The 21780-nt window shown below is 43.5% G+C and overlaps 1 protein-coding gene across 2 annotated transcripts in view; it reads right to left on the minus strand.

The window, feature by feature from the left end:
* Positions 1-3240, minus strand: part of AMOT (angiomotin) — a 60662-nt gene extending 57422 nt beyond the window's left edge. The window contains exon 1 of one of the 2 annotated variants that reach the window (XM_027089473.1): positions 2816-3240. The gene's annotated coding sequence lies outside the window, so the exon portion shown is untranslated. The remainder of the gene's footprint in view (positions 1-2815) is intronic. The other variant, XM_027089471.1, reaches the window with a different exon arrangement.
* Positions 3241-21780: the final 18540 nt, after the last annotated feature.

Raw genomic sequence — 21780 nt, forward strand, 5'->3', positions numbered from 1 at the left:
GTCAGAAGCCCACCACAGCGGAGAGTAAAGCAGTATGGGCAGCTTGTTTAATGCCCCCTTAGTTCCTGAGACCAAATTCTAACCTTTGACTTGGGGGTGGGACCCTAGATTTTGGACCAAAGTCCACAAAAGGCAGCAAGAAACGAAGAAGTAAGCAAGACTAAAGACAACACATCATAGTAAACCACCAACGAAAATTCCTGGGGACAGGAAATCAATGGAGCACAATTCTAAACAAATTGGTTTAGTCCCAAGCTAATTAACTTGTCAAGCAGATCTCCAAACCCACTCAATCCATGGGGGAAAGAGGTGATGTAATAGGAGATTTGGGAACATTTACCCATTTACCATCCTAAAAGGCTCAGCCACGACCACACACACCTCTCTCCACTCCTTTCAGTGGGTTTAAGCTGGGCTTAATGGGTGCAAAGGACAATTTCTTCCAGACAGTCCCTAAGAATAGACTGTTCTCATGCATTCCAAATGCTCAGTCTCCATGGAGGAGGCTACCTGGTCACAAACATTTCTCAAGAAGGAATATATCCTCAACACTTCCTCATTGGTAACACCCCCTCACCCCAACAAAACAAAATTTCTAACCATCCTGAGAACTTTGGGGCGCTTTTGGGGGGAGAGAGGAAAAGAAACCTTAAGAGGAAAGTAGAAGAATGTGAGAAACTCCTCTTGTCTCCAAATGGAAAAAAGCCCTTAAAAAGTTGGATCAGAGGAAGAAAGGGGGATGGGGGAGAAGGGCTGCTTAATTACAAAGACACCCTTTTAAAGAAGGCACAGGCCCTGGGAGAGGGCTCTTAGGAGAGGCACAGAAGCAGATGTACCCACTTAGAATTCTGGCACTCAGTGGGACCTCAAGGTCATAGCATCCATCCCTCTGCTTTTTGAATAAACTGTTCTTAAGGCATTCTAGAAAGAGACTGATTCGTTCTTTACAAAACTTCAGAAAAAGCAACTCCACAAAACGCCTTACTAATGCATTAGTCTAATAAATCCTACTTCATAAACCAGAAATGAGATTTCAATTTCCAAATCCAAAACAGTATTGAATGTGAATTTTTAAATTCCCTTCTAAAATCTTTTAAATAGGTAAACAGATCCACAACTTTCACGTAAAAGTTACTCTACATATAAGCATGGTCAGAGGTTTACTTCATATCTAGACTATGAAGTAAGAAAAAGCACTTTCAATTTTACGGAGCCATAGACTTTTCCAAAGAAAGAAGTATCTTAAAATGAAGTATGATGTAGTGCCAGAAAGTGTCTGTAAATGACACCGGATAAACCCATACAGAATAGCTGGAACCTGAGTTATCATCTGTAAATAGATGCAACTACTCTACAACCACCTGGCTATTAAAATGTCCCAGGCCAGTTATAAAATATAGTTTGGTCAGGCCAACTTTTCCTTTCCAGCTGATCTGAAATATGATAGCCTTTAAAATTGTCACCCTGTAGCGTTCCTTCTCTCCTTCCTGCTTTCTCTTCCCCCATTAAAACCAACTAATGAACTTAGGTAAAAATATAAGTAAATAATTTGTTCCCAAATAAGCAATGTGTTGGGGACATCTTTGTAACTGGTTTTTGAACACCACCATTCTTATAAGTTTGCCACACTTGCTCAATTGGAGGTAGGTGGGAGATGGGTGAAGATTTATCCCACAGCCAAAATGGTATTTCAAACTGTTCTTAGCTAGTAAATGAGGGTGCTGAAAGGTCTAACTGGGAAAGCTTCACAAAGACTGTCCTAAGAAAGGACTTTTCACAAAGCCTAGTTCAAGGAGACTTACATACACTTAGCCCTCCATTATTGAAGATTATGGTGACTAATTATCTTCCTCTCTGAATGGGAGAAGAGGGTTACATTTTTAAAAGATTTCATCTGCCTCCCGACTTCCACTCTTCATGGGGATGGGGGAGGACAGGGAGGATGAAGGAAAACTAAATTAGATACTTGATACACAAGGTGTCAGAAAATTCTAAAATACATGCTAGAGATTGGAAATGCCGTTTTTCACAAACTGCCCTTTCCTCTCTCATTTAATTGTATTTAGTCCCTTGCTGCAAATTACTATTGATATTATATTATTATTAGTGGCAATTTACCAGGGATTGCTCAGTCTACAGAGACTGTACTTTCCCTCTCACTTTTCCTTCTCTTCATTTGCATATACTGATAAGTCCATCTTGCTGTTGAAGTACCTACGTACAGTGACCCAGGCTTGGGACCCTCAACACACCTGCATGATCAGGCAAAACTAGTTACTAACATCCATAAAGCAAATAAGGGGCAACCCTCTCCTCACGACCACACACACACATATACCTAAAAGAGTGTCGCACTGCAGATCACTCCAGGCTAAGGCTTCAAGAATTCACAGCCCCTGGCGGAGGGGAGTGTGAGCCCCCACCCCAACCCCAAGCATTAGGAGTAACGCATCTAACAATCTGAGATAAGCGCGTACATTCCAGATGAGCTAAACGTAGCTCAAGTTTCCTTTGGTCTTTAATTCCTTTTGTGCTTAATGACCTAGAGACCTACAAGGACCCCAGGAGGCAAGAAAGTAAAAGTACCATCTAGTAGTGGTACCCATTAGCATCTCTGTAGGACGCGGAAAGTGCGCAGACTCTTTAACCTATTTAACTTGCTGCATATCCCGGAAAACTCTCGGCCAGCAAAGTAGAACACAGGCATCCCCACACGCATCTAGATTGACTCACTCACGCGGAGGTTACGATCAAGTTCATGCCACCATGGATTCCTGCCCCAGTTCCCCGCGAAAAGTAACCACGCGTCTCCTACCCCTGAAGGCAACGAAGACAAGGTGACGACTCTGCTCGCTCAAGTGGCTTCGGTCCCGGGCCAGAGGCCAGGGATAGGCAGGAGGGAAGCCCCAACTCCCGGCTGCTTCCCTCCTCGCTGCTCCGTCCGGGCTCTCCTTGGTGGCAGTGCACAGGCAGGATACCGGGCCGGAGGGTGGAGCAGCGGATGGTCCGAGGCGAGACAGACTGGAGGTGGGGGTGGAGGGGGCTGTGAGAACTAAGAGAAGATGAGGCGAAAGGGAGCGGAGATGGAGGAATAAATCAGGGGGTCTACCAGCTTAGGCAGCCAGAAAGCTCCTCGGAAGGAAGGGGCGTGACTGCGATGAAGGCAGCTCCTGGGCAAAGGATTGGAGGTAGGGGAAGGGGGACGAACGGGTGGCTTTTCTTCTTGCGGTGAGCGGCTAGGACCGCCCAGGAGCCGGGGGGCGGTGGATTAGGGAGTGGGGCGGAGTAGAGGGCGGGGAAAGAAGGGAGGGAGTCGGCCTGTACCCTCGGGGCGGGGTGGGGGGGTGGGGGGCGGAAGAGAGGCGGGGCTAGGGGGCGGGGAAGTTCAAACAATTGATCGGCGGGGTCCGGCCACTCCGGCGAAAGTTGGGGTGGGGGGCCCTCACTCTGGTCCTCCCACTAAAGTGGCATGACTCGGTTACAGTAGCCCTGAGAGTCTAAGCAAGGACTGGCTGGGAGGAACGAAAGGGTTTTGCAAAGACTCCAATAATAGTGTACGGCAACAGCGGAGCGGAGTCGCGTGGGAGAGCTAGTGCAGCTCCCCGCCCCACAGCGGGAGGAAGAAAAACAAATAATAGAAATGCTGAAAAGCAGCTTCTTGCAAAGGTTGCTTAAAATAATTCAGGAAGGAGCAGCGATCCTTGGTTTTCCTTCCCCTCTTGCTTCCTATGACCAGCAGGCCCCCACCCAGGTCGCAACTCGGCGAGACACCCTCCTTTCTTCCTCCACTCCCTCTAGCCACCCCCTTCCTCCCCCGCGCCACCCTGCGTCCCGGCCCCCCTCCAGTTGGCAGGCCGCGCTGGCGGCAGGGGTGGCGTGGGCGGAGCTCTGCCAAGCCTCCGCCTCTGGGGCGGACTGAGGGCCGGCCTGGGCGGAGCGGGCCCAAGGAGTAAATCCCGCCCACCATTCTTTGGCAGCTATCGGTTGGCGAATCCTGGCCTAGGGTTCCTGTGCGATTGGTTACTTGCGTCGTCGATCCGATTCTTTTGTTCCACCCGCCCTCAAAATTAATAAAACTAAACAAGAGGCCATTGTCTAGCTCTCGGTTCTCCCCCAGCTACTGCTGAGAAAAGAAAGATGAGACGCTTGGTTTCTCAGTCTCCTAAGAGAATGCGGCAGTGTGTCGGCCGGCTCTAGTACACCTTTATGGCACTGCCCGGCCCTCTGGGAACAGGTAACTTTTCTCCCCCCTTAATTCATTAGGCCAAGAGGGGGGGAAAGTATGAGAAGTGTCAATGTGGTGTTCACATTTCCCGGCTGCGAAAAAATTGATATTGCTTGAAGAACACAGAGGGTTGAGAACAGCCTCCTGGGACACTGAAAATCAACCATTTTACAACCGGGAAACGAAAGCACAAAGAAATAGCAGGATAAGATGGAATTTGGAACTAAAGGAAGAACTCGTTTCAGACTCAGGCACTTACCAGCTAGTTGTGCGATTTTCGTTAAGTCCCTTAACTTCTCTGAGGCTTCATTTTCCTATCTGTAAATAAAGGCTATAAAACATATCCTATTAACTTACTGGCACTGGTATATGAAAATAAAATGAAGTGTGTGAAAACTCTGTAAACCACAAAGCACTCCACACGTGTATGTGTTCCTACTTGTGTCTGTCACATGGTGGAGATTCTCACATGTGTTTGGGAATCAAATATTCTGCTCATCTGTTTTAAGCATGTATAGCCAAGGTGTGTAGGTTTTGTGGCTTTATTTTTAAAAGTCAACTCTTTTCCTACACTTTGTGGCTCCCTGAAGTTAGAATAATAAATTAATCCTTTTCTATCCAGGATAGGTGAGATTTCTTCTTTAAACTGTTCTGCAGTGGTGCCACGACCTAAGTCTATTGTGGTGCTGGTACTGAAAGAGGAAATCATACTGTGTATCTCTGAAGAGAACTTAAGAAAACAAATATGAGGGAACATTTACCATGGAAACCACCATTCTCTACAGATCCGTATTTCCTAGAAAACACTACAAGGAGGAAGCGAGTCTGTATGTAAGGCCTTGACAATGCAGAACTATTATAAGGAACTCATGCCAATGAGAAAATGACACCCAATTCAAGCCTGCCTACCGGGAGCTTCTGAGGGGCTGTGGACCAAAGCATGCAAGAGGAAATGTGCTCAGAGGAAATACCATCTCACTGTGAACAGGGTCCCAGAATAAAACCAGGTACAGGAAAAGTAGTGGGGTAGCCTCAATGTTCAGAGGGCTCTGCTAGAGCTGCTGCAAGAATTCAGAAGCCAGAGCATGGGCAACAATGGATTCTTGATATGATTCAGTTTATGTGTGAGATGAAGTTATTTGGGTGATTTTTCCTGGAGAAAGTGAGATTTTGAGTGTTAAAGACATGGAGACACCTAGTCTGTGAAACAAAGGAAGATTATTCCAGCTTTGTTTGGAGGGATGGACAGCAGAGCTGGATAGGATGGGTATATGCTGCAGACGACTACTGATCAGAATGGCAATAGGATACTTGCTAAAATTAACACTGCTATTAAAGTGGGAAAAATAAAATACGTGGGCTTCCCTGGTGGTGCAGTGGATAAGAATCTGCCTGCCAATGCAGGGGATACAGGTTCAATCCCTGGTCCAGGAAGATCCCACATGCCGCAGAGCAACTAAGCCCGTGCGCCGTAACTACTGAGCCTGCACTCTAGAGCCCGTGAACCACAACTACTGAGCCCACGTGCCACAACTACTGAAGCCTGCGCACCTAGACCCCGTGCTCTTCAACAAGAGAAGCCACGCAATGAGAAGCCCGCACACCGCAATGAAGACTAGCCCCCGCTTGCCGCAACTAGAGAAAGTCCACGCACAGCAAAGACCCAACACAGCCAAAAATATATAAAGAAATAAATATTTAAAAACTAAAAATATGCACATGGTAAACTGAAAACAGTTTAGGACCATAAAGAGTTCCTCTCCACCACTCTGTTCTCATAGTCCCTTTCTCTCCATACATGTGTATAATCTTCAAAATATATTATTTGCATACACGCACACACTTTGCATTTCTTTACTCAGCAATGTCTCTTAAATATCCTTCCATCTCAGGATAACTTCCTTTGCCTCATTCTTTTTCATGATAGTTCTGTGTTCCAATGCATACATGTGCCAAAATTCTTTTACTCATTCCCCTATTGAGAGGTGATTCAGGCCATTACAGAAGATGCTGGGAAACAAACCCTGGTAGCAAAGGTCTGGTGGCTCTGTTTGCAGAATGCCTGTCCCCAGCCTTGAAGTTGCCCTCCCAAGACCTGCCTTCCCCACAGCTAGTGGGGCCTTCATACAATGGAAACCCCTAAAACACTTAATTCTTTTAATACCCCCCTCCTCAAATCCTGCCTTGGGCATTATTGATCTCCTCCAATTTTGAATTTTGTTGGGGTAGAGCAGAGCACAGCACTGAATTTCATGGTGGATCAGGCCCCGTGTGAGTCACTTTCTTAGCCTGTGGCTAATAACAGGTTTTTTAATACCTCGTCTTTGCCCAGGTCTTCTAAGCGTCTTAGGTGTTCCTTCTCCCCTGCCACGCAAGACTTCCTTCTGTTTTTCCCCAGAAAACCCTTCAGTTTGTTTAAACTGAGTCTGAATGTAAAGCTATGCTTTGCCAGCTCTACTTAAAAGGAAGGGGGAGGGGGGCCAACATCAGCAAACATTGATGGAGCTGCTATTATGGACAAGACTGAAAAAACAAAGAGGGATGAGACTTGGCTCCTGCCTTCAAGGGTATATACAGAAAAAGACAACTAACAAGCATATGCTAAGTGCTAAATGAATGGGATTGACAGTAAAAGCTGTGGAAGTTGAGAGCAGGGAGAGAAAACTAGTTCCAGAGAGTGAGTTTATACAGCGAAGTATGCCACACACATTTAACTAATCCCCAGAGCATCCCTGTGTCTTCATATCCTGACTGTAAAATATAGAGAAGCCTCTGGGGGATACCAGGAGAATTAACCACTAACTGTAAAACACCTGTGTAAAGATGCAGGGTTACCTAAGTACATTAAGAACCTCCACATATCGATAATGGATGTAATGATCATTTAAAGAAGTCAAGAATCTTCATCCCAAACTATCTGTCCTATTTGACTTTTTTCTTTTTTCAGTGAAATGCAACTCCTCCTTTAAAATGCAATAAAAAGCAGGAGTGGTTAGGACTCGGTGCTTTCACTGCCGTGGCCTGGGTTCAATCCCTGGTTGGGGAAGTAAGATCCCTCAAGCCGAGGGGTGTGGCCAAAAAATGCAATAAAATTCAACGTCTATGCGCTAAAAAAAGGCAATTAAAAAATCAAGGTCTTCCTTAAAAATATTATGCTAAGTGAAAGAAGCCAGACACAAAATATTGTGTGATTCCACTTATCTGAGTTACTTAGAATATATTGTGTGATTCCACTTATCTGAGTTACTTAGAATGGGCACGTTCACAGACACAGAAAGTAGTACAGTGGTTATCAGGGCCTGAGGGGAGGGACGAATGGGGAGTTATTGTATAATGAGCACAGTTTCTGTTTGTGATGATGAAAAAATTCTGGAACAAGATAGTGATGATGGTTGTACAACATTTTGAATGTATTTAATGCCACTGAATTGTATACTTACAAATGGTTAACATGGTAAATTTTCTGTTATGTATATTTTACCAAAATAAAAAAAAGTTTAAGATACCAACCCTCAGGCTCAGTGTCAAGAGACAAGGCCAATTATGGAGGCTGCTAAGAAGGCAGGACCCCTCTAAAGGGGGCAGCTTGGTCAACACCACAGGAAATGCAGGCCCAATGTAGCCAGGACTTCTGATTTTTCAAGAGAAACCAGAAGTCAAATGTTTTAGTGTAAAACCTCCTGGTTTTTTATTTCGGCAACTAATAAATATTTTAATTAAAAAATCTGCCCTTTGCATGCAATATTTTCCCCAATGTACAGGAAAAGTACAAAGGAGAACATGGTTTATAGTTGATTCCTTGATCCTTGGCTAGATTCTTCTAGAAGGAAAGACCACAAAACCATAGTGCTTTGTATTGAATGACATTCTTCCCCACCCACCAAGTCAACTGGGAGTGTGAAATGAGCACATCTTCCTCTAATTGCCTGGTGAACAACTCAATCATTTAAATGTATTTAGAAACAAAAGCAGAGGCAAGCACATACACCAGGGAAAATAAATCCTAAGGATTTATGGGTCCACATAACTCTCCCTCTTCCCCCCAACTCCAGAAAAAAAAATACCCTTCAAATATATTCGACAAACACTGAAAAGCAGCCTTCTCCGGGACACCTCTTAAAGTCAGTCTCTTATTTATTCACAAGGATACTAGCCGTTGCACATACAGAAGCCAGCTGATTAGAAAATAGCAGCTTTATCTGAACAGGAAAGGATCAAAGGGATACATATGCAATACAAGCATTGAGTTAAATTCTCTTCCTTTTGGGTTCCCCTCCTCCCCCCTTCCACCCTTCCCAAGCATATAAACACACACACAAACGTGCGCACACACACAGTCCAGACACAGGAAGTTTGAAGCCTGATCCATGCGTGGAAAACAGCAATGTGGGAATTCAGGAAACAACACCAGAACTGTGCTCCAAGGCCAAGACCTGCTCCAGCATTTGGGAGCCAAGTTACTCCTGGGGTACTTGTGGGCCCCAGCATTTTGGAAGTAAATCGGCTGTAGAAAAATAAAGCTGCCTGCAAGTCTATTCCCCAAGCACCTCCTAGGGTCCTGTTTGAGTAACCTGGGTTCGCCTCTTTATGATTTATGCAGGGCTTCACTTCAGCTTAACTAAATATCATATCTCCTTCAGCAGCTTGAGTTTCTGGAAAGGCCCAGACTGTCCATACTTCTCAGTAGGGTTTGTTTGCAAAGTCCTAGGTTAGCTGGTGCAAGAGGGAGGTAGGGAGACCGAGGAACACACATCAAAGTCTGCGCTCTAAAAGGTGGTGGGATGAGAGGAAGAAGACGATTTAGTCAATGATAAAGAATAAATCACTGAAAGCAAGTCAGAGGCAAATCACATTCCTGAGCCAGTAAGCTGTTTAACCGTACAAAGTTAGCAGGATTTAAAGGAAGTTCATCCTCTGACATTACACTTTGCAAATAAACTCTTGATTGATTTGGCGCTTTCTCTGTTCCTGTAGTTGCCAGAGTGTCTGAGAGTTGTTATCCCAGTTGGAGAAGAAGGCTGTGACTGGAGTAGAGATTTATCTTCTCTGGCATGCTGCCCCACTTCAGTAACTACGCGGAGAGGGTAGGTCAATGCCATTCCGGCGTGATTTAAGGCAGGCTCACCTTGCAGCCCCCAATTAGCCTTCTATTCACGTTCGCCACGGTCCCGTGAGATTCGCACAGGAAAGACCCCTGTTAAAGTGCAAATATGTAACCTGGGAAGGGTTAAATATTAAGCCATCTTTGGTGTGCTCTGATGGAAAAGGCGTAGGCTTTCGGAGTCACTCAAGCCTGGATTTCGGTCACAGCTCAAATACTCACCAATGAGGTAAATTACTTAACCATGCTGGGCTGCGGCTCCCTCATCTGTAAAGTAGGGATAATAATTTCTCCACCGTGATGGGGTTGCTGTAAGGATTAAATGAAATAACATATTTAGGGGCCTTACCATGATTCCTGGCTTTTAGTAGTCACTTAACGCCGTTTCTTTATGCCCCTCTGTTCAATCTTCTTAGGGAATTCCAGGAGTTAAGACAATGGGTTCGCTTAGTGGCCTACAGGGATTAAGGCTCTGGTAATCACTCTTCCCTACTAACCCTGCTCAGTGGGGCAGTGTCGTACTAAGCATATGGGTTTTAGCACCAAATGGACCTAGTGTCACAGTCTTTGTTCTGTCACTCACTAGCTATGTGACTTTGGGCCCATTTGGAGCCTGTTTCCTCATTTGTAAAAGAGTAATAACAGCACCTATTTCACTGGGGGAGCGATGAGGATAAAATGACAGCCATATGCAAATATTAGCTAATATTTTGTGCAATGGCTGACTAGAGTTTACTTTTATACCAAGCAGTTACTAGTGAATGGTTTTAGCAAGAGTGTTGAAAATCCTTAAGCATTAACAGCGATGTGTTCCTGGTTTCCTGGTTTTGGCTAAGGAATTTGGGGTGCCGCTGGAGCAGCTACAGACATCTCAGTTCCAGGCAATTGGAGCTTCTCCCCTCTCCCAAGATTTTCACAGTGTTTTGGAAGGATATGAACGAAACAGGGATTCCTAGGAGGTGTTGCAGGAGATTCTGGGATAATAGAGTATTCTTGTTGTGGAGTGTGGGCCTGAAACACTCAGGCCTCCAGCTCTTTGAATCTCACACTTTTCCCTGCCTTAGAACACTTGCCCATACTATTCTTTCTGACAAGGACCCTACACATACCTCTCTCCACTCCATTCTTCACCTCGCTGACTCAATCTTATTTCTCAGGCCTCAACTTACATGTCACTTCTTCAGGGAAATATTCCCTAAGCAGTAACCTCTACCCTAGTCTCCTGTTTAAACATTCATGTGAATTGCATATTCTATGTGATAAACTATATCAGAAGTGGTTTTAGTATACAAATAATACTTAAATTATTCAATAGGTAAATTATTTAATTTTGTCTTCCAGTCTGGAAAATCATTGGTCCAGGAAGAAGATTCAGGCATATCCTATAGCTTTGTGTATGGCCTGGCACCCTCTTGCTTACTTCCTTAGGGATACACATGGGCTGGCCTGAGCTGGTCATTTGTTAGAGTTCTTCCTGTACTAGGTGGGCACATTGAACTAGATGATCTTTAGGGTTCCTTGCAACTCTTGACTGCTGACAGTTGTCAGATGCTGACAAGTTTGCCGAATGCTGGAGTGGGAAGCTATGTCAGAAGTGTCATCCGTATCCTCCTGCCTCCCAGTTCCTTGATCTTGGTGTATAACGGGGAGTTTTGAAGTATGGCAAGGAAATGTGGGTGTGAACTGTTTAAGCACAAGGTGGTATATTTATTTGGTGGCTAGCAAATGAGTGCTGTGAGATCAGAGGGAAGACAGTGTAAGTATGAGCGCTAGGGAGTAGATTCATTTGAGTGTGACTGGCTGGCTGAAGGCCTTTGATGGCAAGAAGATTGTTCCAGATGACTTTATGGATGGTGTCGCTTCCTGTATTCCCATCAGAACCGTAAACCAGGAATAGTTTTACCAAAAGGCAGCCTAGTGTAGTGGGAGAAACAAAGCAGTTTTTCATTCAGGCCAAACTGGGTTAAGATCCCCACATTCAAGTGGCTATATGACCTTGGATAAATCACTTGACCTCTCAAGTCTGAATTATAATTTGTTGGTTGGACAAATATGTATTGAGTATCCACTATGTGCTCAACACTCTTCTAACCACTTGGAATGCATTGGTGAACAAAACAGGCAAAATCCCTGCCCTTAAAGAGCTTACATTTTGGAGGGATGTGGGAACGGTGAGTAGATATTTAAAGATCTGTGAGGATTCAGAGTGTTGTCCACACAGTCCCGGAACATGGTAGGTACTCAATAAATAATAATAGTTGTAATAGTAGTTATTATTATTATATTTTTAGTAAAGCAATCAACATCTGTGAAGCCAGGTAATTTCTATACAAACTCAAATGTCTATACAAAGGGTTGTTAAAAAGAAACAAGGAAATAAACTCAGGTGAATCCAGGTAATTTCTACGTAAGAGATAATAGATGGCTTGAACAAAGTACTTGAGATTCATGTAATTAGTAATAACAGGTGGCTTGTATGAGTTTTTCCATCCTAAGTGGCAATATTTTTTCCTACTATTTAGTAGCAGTTCCCTCTGCGGCAAAATTTAACCCAGGGTGACCCTAAGCCATAGGTTTAACCTCCATTTGGATAAACTTTCCTCTTCGTTATCTCCAGATCAAAGAGCATAAATCTGGGATCATGATATTCCCCCTCCACCCACTCCTGGCATGCTCCTCCCCAGGTGACATTAACCAACCAAACATTTTACAAAAGTTTGATGTCCCATGCCTCTACTCCCATAGCCCCCTTTCTAGAAGCATAGTGTCGGAGGGGTGGGAAAGAAGGGAAGGCTGCTCATACTTTTTCATGGTTCATGGTTTCTAGTTGGATAAAAAAAATTTTTTTTTCAATTTTTACCTCATTGCAGAACAATAGAACCACAACTTTTGTTTCACAGTTTATGTAGTTCATTTCACAAGGTGTCATGTTTCATGTACTATAGGGTTTCCAACGTTTCAATTACCACTCCCCTCCCTCGGGAGTGGGACAGGCATTGAGTCAGGGTGTGCTGTGGGCTAACGGCACCTCGTCCCTAGCTCCCTCCCTCTTTCCGTAGGCTCCAGTTCCCTTCCTAGTTCCTCTCTCTATCAGATTACTTTTCATACTGTCTTGTAGCTATTTATTCTCTCGATTCCCAACTAGACTTTAGGTTCCCCCAAGGTCATGGACAGTGTCTTAATCACTGCTGTATCCACAACACCTAGCACATGCTGTATCTGGCCCATAGTGGGTACCTAGGAAATATTTGTCGGGTCAAGGAAACGTATTTCATGACACAGGTTTTTTGTGTAAATGAGTCATTTATAATCCTTTCCAATTCCCCATCTCACTTTGTGTTTAAAACCAAAATCAAAGCTATTTTTCTCAGCATCTGTGATGAACCGAGCAGGCAAAGTCATTGCTCCGGTGTACCCCTCTGCCCCAGGTAAAAAAAACCCTGAAGCCATTCCAACCCTATCTTGGTGGCTTTCCCAGAATACCCTCAATATTTTAAAAACTCATCTCCCTGTTTCCTTGGAATGCAGAATCTGGATTCAGAACTATTTCAAAGTAAAAACTTTTTCAATTCCCAGCCTTCTGAAAGCCTGAAGTTTTTTCACAGCTCTACCATCCTGACCTTTTTTTTATATATATATATAAATTATTTACTTTTGGCTGCGTTAGGTCTTCGTTGCTGCACGTGGGCTTTCTCTAGTTGTGGCGAGTGGGGGCTACTCTTTGTTGCGGTGTGCGGGCTTCTTACTGCGGTGGCTTCTCTTGTTGAGGAGCACAGGTTCTAGGCACGTGGGCTTCAGTAGTTGTGGCATGCGGGCTCCGTAGTCATGGCACCTGGGCTTAGTTGCTCCGCGGCATGTGGGATCTTCCTAGACCAGGGCTCGAACCGTGCATTGGTAGGCGGATTCTTAGCCACTGCACCACCAGGGAAATCCCTACCATCCTGACCTTCTAACTTCATTTCTGTCCCCAGCCTCTCCAGCTCCCAAGTGGGTCACCTCTCCCCGTGGATGTACTTCTTTGCCGGCCATTTCCCACCTCGGTGTTTTGTCACTAAGAACACTGGCAGTAGTGTAAGTAGCACTGGATATGAACTCTTGAGAGATTTGAGTGTGGCACTGCTACTTACAAGCTGTGAGAACTTGGGCAAGTAGCTCAACCCTTTTGAGCCTCAATTTCCTCATCTGTAAAACTTGGGAGAATAATCTCTGTCATGTTTTAGGACCACACTGGCTTGTTGTGAACTTCAGATCAAACAGTGGTGGGGAAAACACCTTGGAAACTGAAATATATGGTTATTTTCAGGACACCTGTGGTTACTGTGGTTACCACCCACACTAACCCTTCCTCCTGGCAGTTAGGCACCGAACATTTATTTAGTCTTAAATGCTCTAGCCCCAGGCTATAGCTGGGTGGGGGAAGCATTGTTCTTCCTATCTTCTTGACAAGTTGATCTCAGCTTAAGACTTGTTGCCCTCAGGTCTTTTCAGTCAGCATCTGGGGGGAGCCCCTCCCTTGGTTTCTCAGAAGCATATTTGTCAGGTGTTCCTTAGATACTCTGTACTTTCTACCTTCAGGCCTGCTTTGTCCTCCCTAGTGAAAAGTGGTTCCTGTGGGGGAATGGGAAGGGAACATTTCTAACCTCTTCCTCTCCTGCACCAGAACTCCCAGGGTCCCCAGACTCCAATTTTTCCGGCATAATTTCTTTATGTCCATCAGGGTCTACCCCATAAGGTATTTTAGACTGATCCCAGGCAGGTGAGTTACATTTTGCAGAGATTTTACTTATTCCCAAAGTGCAGTCTCAGCTGCTTGGTAATTACAAAGCCCAGGACTTCCCCTGCTTTGTGGTCAAAAAACACCCTGAGCGTTTGCCTCTCCTTGACCCCAGCTTCCAGACTATGTTTGGGCCTGCTCTGAAAGCTCCTGGGGGAGTTCCCCAGCTTTCATTTGGCCAGATGCTCAGTGTCCTGCTCAAATCACACTCACTGATTTTTTTTCCACTTTGAACAGCTTTTGCACAGACCGTTAGATTCACTCAAATCTGGCTCCCTCCTCCAGCTAGTTCTTCGTGCTGGGAGTGTTGCCCTATTTAGGGTCTGAGGATCACTGGGTAGTTAGCTTTGAGTTTAGTCTTTCCCTCATTCAGAATCCTCTTCACCATAAGCATTCTTCAAGCTAAAATGGAATTGAAATTTACACACACACCACCTTCTAGAGCAAGGGTGGACAAACTGCTGCTAAGAATTCTTTTAAAAGCATTTTTAAAGAGTTGTTAAAAGAAACAAAGGAGAATGCACTGCAACCAAGACTATAGGTCTATAGCTTGCAAAGCCTAAAATATTTACTAGCTGGCCCTTTACAAAAAAGTTTGCTGACTCTTAGACTTTTCCTCAATATCCAAAAACAGAGTTTGAAGCAGTTTTGACCCTATCACCTTCTCTTCCAAGGCTACAGGAAATTTCTGACTTATTTATTGCCACATTTAACCATCTCATCTCTCTCTTCCATTCAATTTCTAGCCTGGCCATGAAGAGTTGAAAAGGTTTCTCTTCTACCTCCTGAACTCACATTTCATTTCTTTCCCAGGGAATAAATGAACTTCCTTTGGTGAGGCCAGCTCCCTGCTCCCTCCTCTTCTGCCTCTAATTAATATTCCTTTGACTTTGGTGGACATTTTGGAAAGTGAGAGCTCTTTGCTCATTTGCACAGAATCTTAGAAAAATGCCCAAGGTAATTTGAAGACGGAGCAGATGTTAATATGGGGAGATTTCTGTGGAGGACTAAACCATGGAGACACTTAAAATCCCCCTGCTATGGAGACTAACTCTGTTTCACCCACAAGGTGATTTATTTCCATTGCTCTTTGGAAGAAGACAGGATCAGTTTACTAAGGCTCAGCTTACTCAGCAGAAGGGCTAATCTCCTCTGTTAAAATGTATTTTTCTGCCGAATTTAATCTTCCTTTCATTGGTTTTCCTTGTGCACTACCTTCCTAGTTATTGAGGGTGGGCCACACCTAAAGAATGTTGCCAGACTCAAACAAAGAACATCAGTACTTAGTCCAAACACAAATACTTATGGAACAATGAACAACTATTAGATACCTAGCATGTGATTGGTGCCATGTGGCGTACAAAGAAGTCTAAACTTGGACTCAGCCTCCAGAAACTCCAGTGTAGCTAGAAAGATAAAATGCTAAGATAAATATGTAAAGGGTTCTCTGATATAATTCAGATGAATGAATATCCTCAATTTTAGATAATCTCTCCTGATTGTCTCATAACACAAATTTATTTGTCAAACTGTCATTTTATCTTGAATATGTGGTTGCTGTAACCATGCTTGCTATATAATATAGCAAGGAAGAGAAGGGAGAGAGCTGTATGAACTTTGAATGGCAAAGAAGGTATATTGTATGTGTTCAATGAAGATTCCCTGAATGACTGTAGCTACGTAGAGAAGTTAGTAGAGGGCATTTCAAGCTCATGGAATAACTATTTAACTCTTGCATTAGAAGAGTTTACAATTTGAAAAACTCTGGTTTGTTTTCAGTACAAGTGAGTTGTCAGTTTGTGTAGAGGCTAGGAATACTTCAGTTCAGATGTGTAAGGTTGGACCAGATTTTTCAGGAACTTGAATGACAACTAGAACAATTGGAACTTGTTCTTTTGGAGGTTTGGGAGACTAATGAAAATGGTATTTTATGAAGAGTAACCTGGTTATGGTACAGAATGGTTTAGAAGTTCTGTAAACTGGGGTCAGGAAGACTTTACAGAGCATTAAGAACAATAAAGGCCAAAAGCAGGAGTATACAACCTCTTATTCATTCTGTCAAGTTCTCCTTGATGCATAAATGCTATTTAGTGAGGGACCAAGACTGACAGGTACCAAGTTTGATTTTCTTGGATCATTTACCACCCTTTGAAGAATACATTAATTACTGCGTGCATCACATTTCACAACCAAAGTCCACACACCTATCCACCTATCCTGGGACAAGAGCAGATTCAGTTGGGCCGGCGGTGGGGCAGGGTGCACAAGGCCAACCGGTGGCCAAGATCATAAAAGTATTTCAAAGATACCTGCAAGTTTTTCCCCGCTTAACAATGTCTCTTCCACCTGCTACTGAGCCTTCAGAAGTCAGACTTTTTATGATCTCACAGAACAACAAGGGGACATGTTGACTGATTCCAAAATCAATACCGTCTGTCATATCTCTTATAAGACCCAGGTATCAAACTGCATGCTGAAATCCCCTGAATGTCTCATAGGCATCTCAAAATTAACATGTGTAAATCCAAACATATCATCTGCCTCCATCCCTACACGTAATTCTCATTTGCTTCTTCCTATATTACCCATCTCCTTGAATGACACCACCATCTACCTTATTGCCTAATTACCCAAGACAGAATCACAGGAGACCTACAAAAATCTCTCTCTCTCTCTCTCTCTCTCTTTCTCTCTCTCTCTCTTTCATTCTCTCTCTCTCCAGAAATTATTGCCTCCCTGTGAAACGCTCCCTCAATTCTCCTAGTGTGTGTTAGATGTTCCTCTGTGGCCTCTGCAGTATTCTGGTTATAGTTTGAATATAAAATAATGACATTCAACTCTATTGTAATGGTCTGTTTGTCTTTCCCTCTAGAAAATGAGTTTCTTGAAGGAAAATGTCCATGAATTTTTTCTATCAATGATGTCTTCACATAGTACATCCTTCAAAGTATTTATTATTGGAATGGATGAATAAATGAATTTGACCATATTCACAGTGATATGTAAAGGTTCAATACCTGATCCCTCTGGAGAGCAGTTTTGATAGGTAGAGCAGGGAAATCATGATGGTGACAGAGGATTGAAAATATGGGGGGAATGTTGGTATGTGGAGTATTAGGGGATGCTATGAGCAGAGAAAAAAATCATACTGAACGGTCCATAGAAACTGCCCATCATTGGAGAGGGCAAGCCTTGGCAATCTAGGAATTTCTGTTACAACAGAGAAAGAGTGCAGCCTCGTTAGGAGAGCCAGCTGACTTCCTGGGAAATTTAGCAGGAGGCTATAGAAGGAAGAAGACTTTCAGATTCTGGTCACAAGAAAGCATCTGAATGAATGCATCATCAACGACCTCCTCCTTCTCCCCCACCCCTGAGTGATTCTCTAGAATGAGAGTTCCTTAGACCTCTGTAAGACAATCCATGAGATATTCAAGGGATGCCAGGACTGGCCTTGAGGCACTGACTACATGATATGATTTGAAGGGCATAGACATGCTCTACTCGTTTCTGCCTCATCCCATAAGGCTCGAGGCAGAGTCTTGAACATAAGGAGGTATTCTTTCAATTTATAACATGTTTAATGAGGCAGTGGGGTATAGAAGAAAGAGTATTGGACTGGGAGTCAGAGAGACATTGGGAACTAGTTCTAACTTTTATACATTCCTGCTGTCTGACCATGAGAAGTCACTTCAATCCTCTGTCCTGCAGTTTCCTCTTCCTTAAAATTAAGATGTCAGTATCTACTTCACAAGGTTGTTGTGAAGAATACAGTGAGCTGAGTGAGTGAAAGAAAATACCTGGTCCGATCAGGCAAAGAACACATGCTCAATACATGTCAGTTGGAACTGAATACATGAATATGAGAGGTTACAGAACCCCTGCCCCAAAGGATTCATCCACCGCATGTCAGTGCATCATTAGAGCTATATTCCTTTTGGTTTTGAGTGCGTTTTGATCTCTAAGATAGCCCTGTTTAAAAATAAAATACTTCTCTGAGGGGGTCATAACTCAACCTGACACTTGTTATCAGTTAGTACCTTAGTGGGCAAAATTACCAAAGCCAGGCAAAGCAAGAACATGACAGGGACACAAGTAAGGGCACCTTCCTGGGGGTAGGCAGAGGGGAGAAGGTGGAGCATGATAAAAAAAATGGGGGTCCCTAACTATGTATATGGGAGTGAAATAAAGACAAATACTGCCTATTTCATCAGTTTGTCAAAGGCTTGCCATGGAGGCAGCAAGGTCTGGCTTGGGCTCTATTACTGAGGGTGACATTTAATTGGCCTTAGATTTGCGCCATAAACCCTGAGGTGAAGGCCTCATAGTGTGCACTAAATGAACTGTGTATTTTATTAAATTTTGGGAATGAAACAGTGCCACAGTGTGGTCCCTGCATAGTGTTTCATAAAATGTGTGAGAAGTTCCTCATTTTAGAGCAGGAGATAGATCATTGGGAATATGGATTCATTGGGAAAGATATGGGCAGAAAACCAAATGTAAAGCTATCCTAGAACCTTCCCCCTTTACACTTCCCTACTTTCCTCCCATGGCCACTTCAGAGGGACAGAGAGCTATGTGAATGTGTCATTGGATAAATGGAATCGTCAGAAATGCCAGGAGAAATCTAGTCTTTAGAGCAACTATATACCCTCTATATATGAGCAAATAAGACAAAAAATATGTGTTTGCCAGGTCACAGGGTAGGGAAAAGCACCTGTGGGGCCCTGGAAATGTCCTAATCCATCACAGAAGACAAGTCTGCTTTAAAGCAAGAATAGAACCTGTCTTATCTTTGTCTTTCCCCGGTTCCTAGCATAGTGCCTGGCACAGAGTAAATTCAGTAAATGTCTCATGGATACCCAAATAAGGGTGTGCTTTAGTTTCCTAAGGCTACTGCAGCAAAGTGCCACAAATTAAATGGCTTAAAAGAACAGAAATTTATTTTCTCACAGTTCTGGAGACCAGAAGTCCAAAATCAAGGTGTTGACAGGGCCATGCTCCCTCTGAAGCTTCTAGGGGAGGATCTTTTCTTGCCTCTTCTAGCTTCTGGCATTCTTTCACGTCTGGCAGCACAACTCCAATCTCTGCCTTTGTGTTCACATGGCCATCTTCCTTCTGTGTGTCACTGTGTCTCTACACAGTATTTTCCTCTCTGTTTCTTCTCCTCTCCTTATAAAAATACCAGTCATGTTGGATTAGGACCCACCCTAATGACCTCATCTTAACTTGATTATATCTGCAAAGACCCTATTTCTAAGGTCATATTCACAAGTACTTGGGGTCAGGATTTCAACATATCTTTTTGGGAACATAATTCATGTCACAACAGGGCCCAAATGAACCCAGGTCCCTGATTGCATTTCCTGGTTATTAAGTTTGGAGAGCACAATCTTTCTCTGAATCTAGCTTCAGGCTTGATCTCTACTACAGTGAAGCTCTCACTTCCTCTCCCAAAGATTTTTTTAAGGGGAAAAATATAGGTACAATCTTTTTTGAATGGCCACATTTTTAATATCTTAATTCACTTGGACAAATGGTACGTCCATCCCCATTGTGTTAGGTTTGCTTACTTTTTTTTTAAAGTGCTCTTTGTTCAAATTCTTTCAGTGTGACAATGTGTTTATTTTCTCTGGTTTGCAAATATTGGGGTGGGGAAAGGAGGGCTCTTGAGGAAGCAGGAAGTATCGAGATGCTGATGAAATACACAGAAAAAGTTCCTGTCCTACCCTTTGATTTGCCAGGCCTGGTTAACATGGCTGTCCCATATATTCTTCCATATCCTATCTCATATCAGGGCCTTCAGGTTGCTGTAATCAGCCCTCCCTCCTCCTAGTTGAATACCTAGCTTGGGGCTTACCCGAGTCCCTGGTTCCCGATCAGTAAATGAGAAAGGAGGATAAGAGCAGGGTTTCTCAATCAGGGGTTCACGGACTAACTAAAATCTACAAGACTGTGAGTGAATATGTGCGTTTCTACTAGTCTCCTGTGGTTGATGTAACAAATTACCACAAACTTGGTGACTTAAAATAACAGAAGTTTATTCTCTCACAGTTCTGGAGGCCAGAAATCCAAAATCAAGGTGTCAACAGGGCCGTGCTCCCTCCAAAGGCTCTAGGGGAGATTCTGTTCCTTGCCGCTTCCATTCTGGCCACATCTCTGCCTCCATCTTCACACTGCTTCCTCCTCTTCTGTCTCCTCTGACAAGTATAAGGATACTTGTCAATGGATTTAGGGCCCACGTGTATAATCCAGGATAAATCCCTCATCTCAAAATCCTTAATTTAATTGTATCTACAAAGACTCTTTTTCAAAATCAGGTCACATTCACAGGTTCTGGAGATTAGGACATGAATATATCTTTTAGGGAGCCACCATTCAACCCACTACAGCGTTGTTGTTGTTGTTTGGGGGGGCAGTTCCACAAAATTTACCAGATTCTCAAGTGTCTGTGATACAGAGAAACCTTAAGAACCAGTGATCTTTGGGCTTCCCTGGTGGCGCAGTGGTTAAGAACCTGCCTGCCAATGCAGGGGACATGTGTTCGAGCCCTGGTCTGGGAAGATCCCACATGCTGCAGAGCAACTAAGTCCGTGCGCCACAACTACTGAGCCCATGTGCCGTAACTACTGAAGCCCAGGCGCCTAGAGCCCATGCTCTGCAACAAGAGAAACCATCGCAATGAGAAGCCCACGCACTGTAGCCAAGAGTACCTCCCGCTCGCCGCAACTAGAGAAAGCCCGCGCCCACACGCAGCGACAAAGACCCAACGCAGCCAAAAATAAATAAATAAAATAAAGAAATTTATTTAAAACAAAAGAACCAATTCTCTTTAAAGCCTTTTGAAGCCCAACATTCTGCTGTTCTGTAACTGATGAGATAAATGTTACCTGGCCTTAGAAAAAGACCTTACTTGTAAGAGATGCTCAGTAAATTTTTGTACATTTGATTTGACATTGGAGTTATAGAAATATTGATGTATCTAACATTATCGAGCACTTACCATGTACTAGGTGCCATGTATTAGGTGCTATTCTAAGTGTTATATGTGTATCAACTCATTTAATCCTCACAAAAACCTTATGAAGTACCATACTCAACCCTATTTTTCATATGAGGAAGCTGAGACACAGAGACATTAAGTACTTGCTTAAGGTTGCACAGTTAATTGTTGGCAGACCTCAGACTCTATTTTAGCCAGTCTGGCTTCAGAGCCTATGTTTTTAACTACTATGTTTTGTGAAAGAACCCTGTTTACATTTTAAGATTTATGGAGCATCCGGTGTCATAAAAGATAAAGAACAGCTGTGGAAATATTCCAGATTAAATGAGGCCAGAAACACATGACAGCTAATTTAAATACTGCACCTAGACTGGGTCCTGTATGTGAGGGGGACAGTATGCTACAGAGGACATTATTGGGCCAATTGACAAAACTAGAAAACAGATGGTAGATTGGATAAAATATTGTACCAATGTTAATATCACTGAAGTTGTTAACTGTACCATGGTGTGTAAGAGAATATCCTTATACCTAGGAAATATACACCAAAGCATTTAGGGGCAAAGGGTCACGATGCATGCAACTTACTCTCAAATGTTTCAGGAATATAGTTACATTAGATAGATAGGTAGATAAAATAAAATGCGGTAAAATGCTAACAATAGGTGCATCTGGATGAA

The sequence above is a fragment of the Aethalodelphis obliquidens genome, unplaced genomic scaffold (assembly GCF_003676395.1).
Source record: "Aethalodelphis obliquidens isolate GAN/ISIS:26980383/991018 unplaced genomic scaffold, ASM367639v1 scaffold66, whole genome shotgun sequence".
NCBI lineage: Eukaryota > Metazoa > Chordata > Mammalia > Artiodactyla > Delphinidae > Aethalodelphis > Aethalodelphis obliquidens.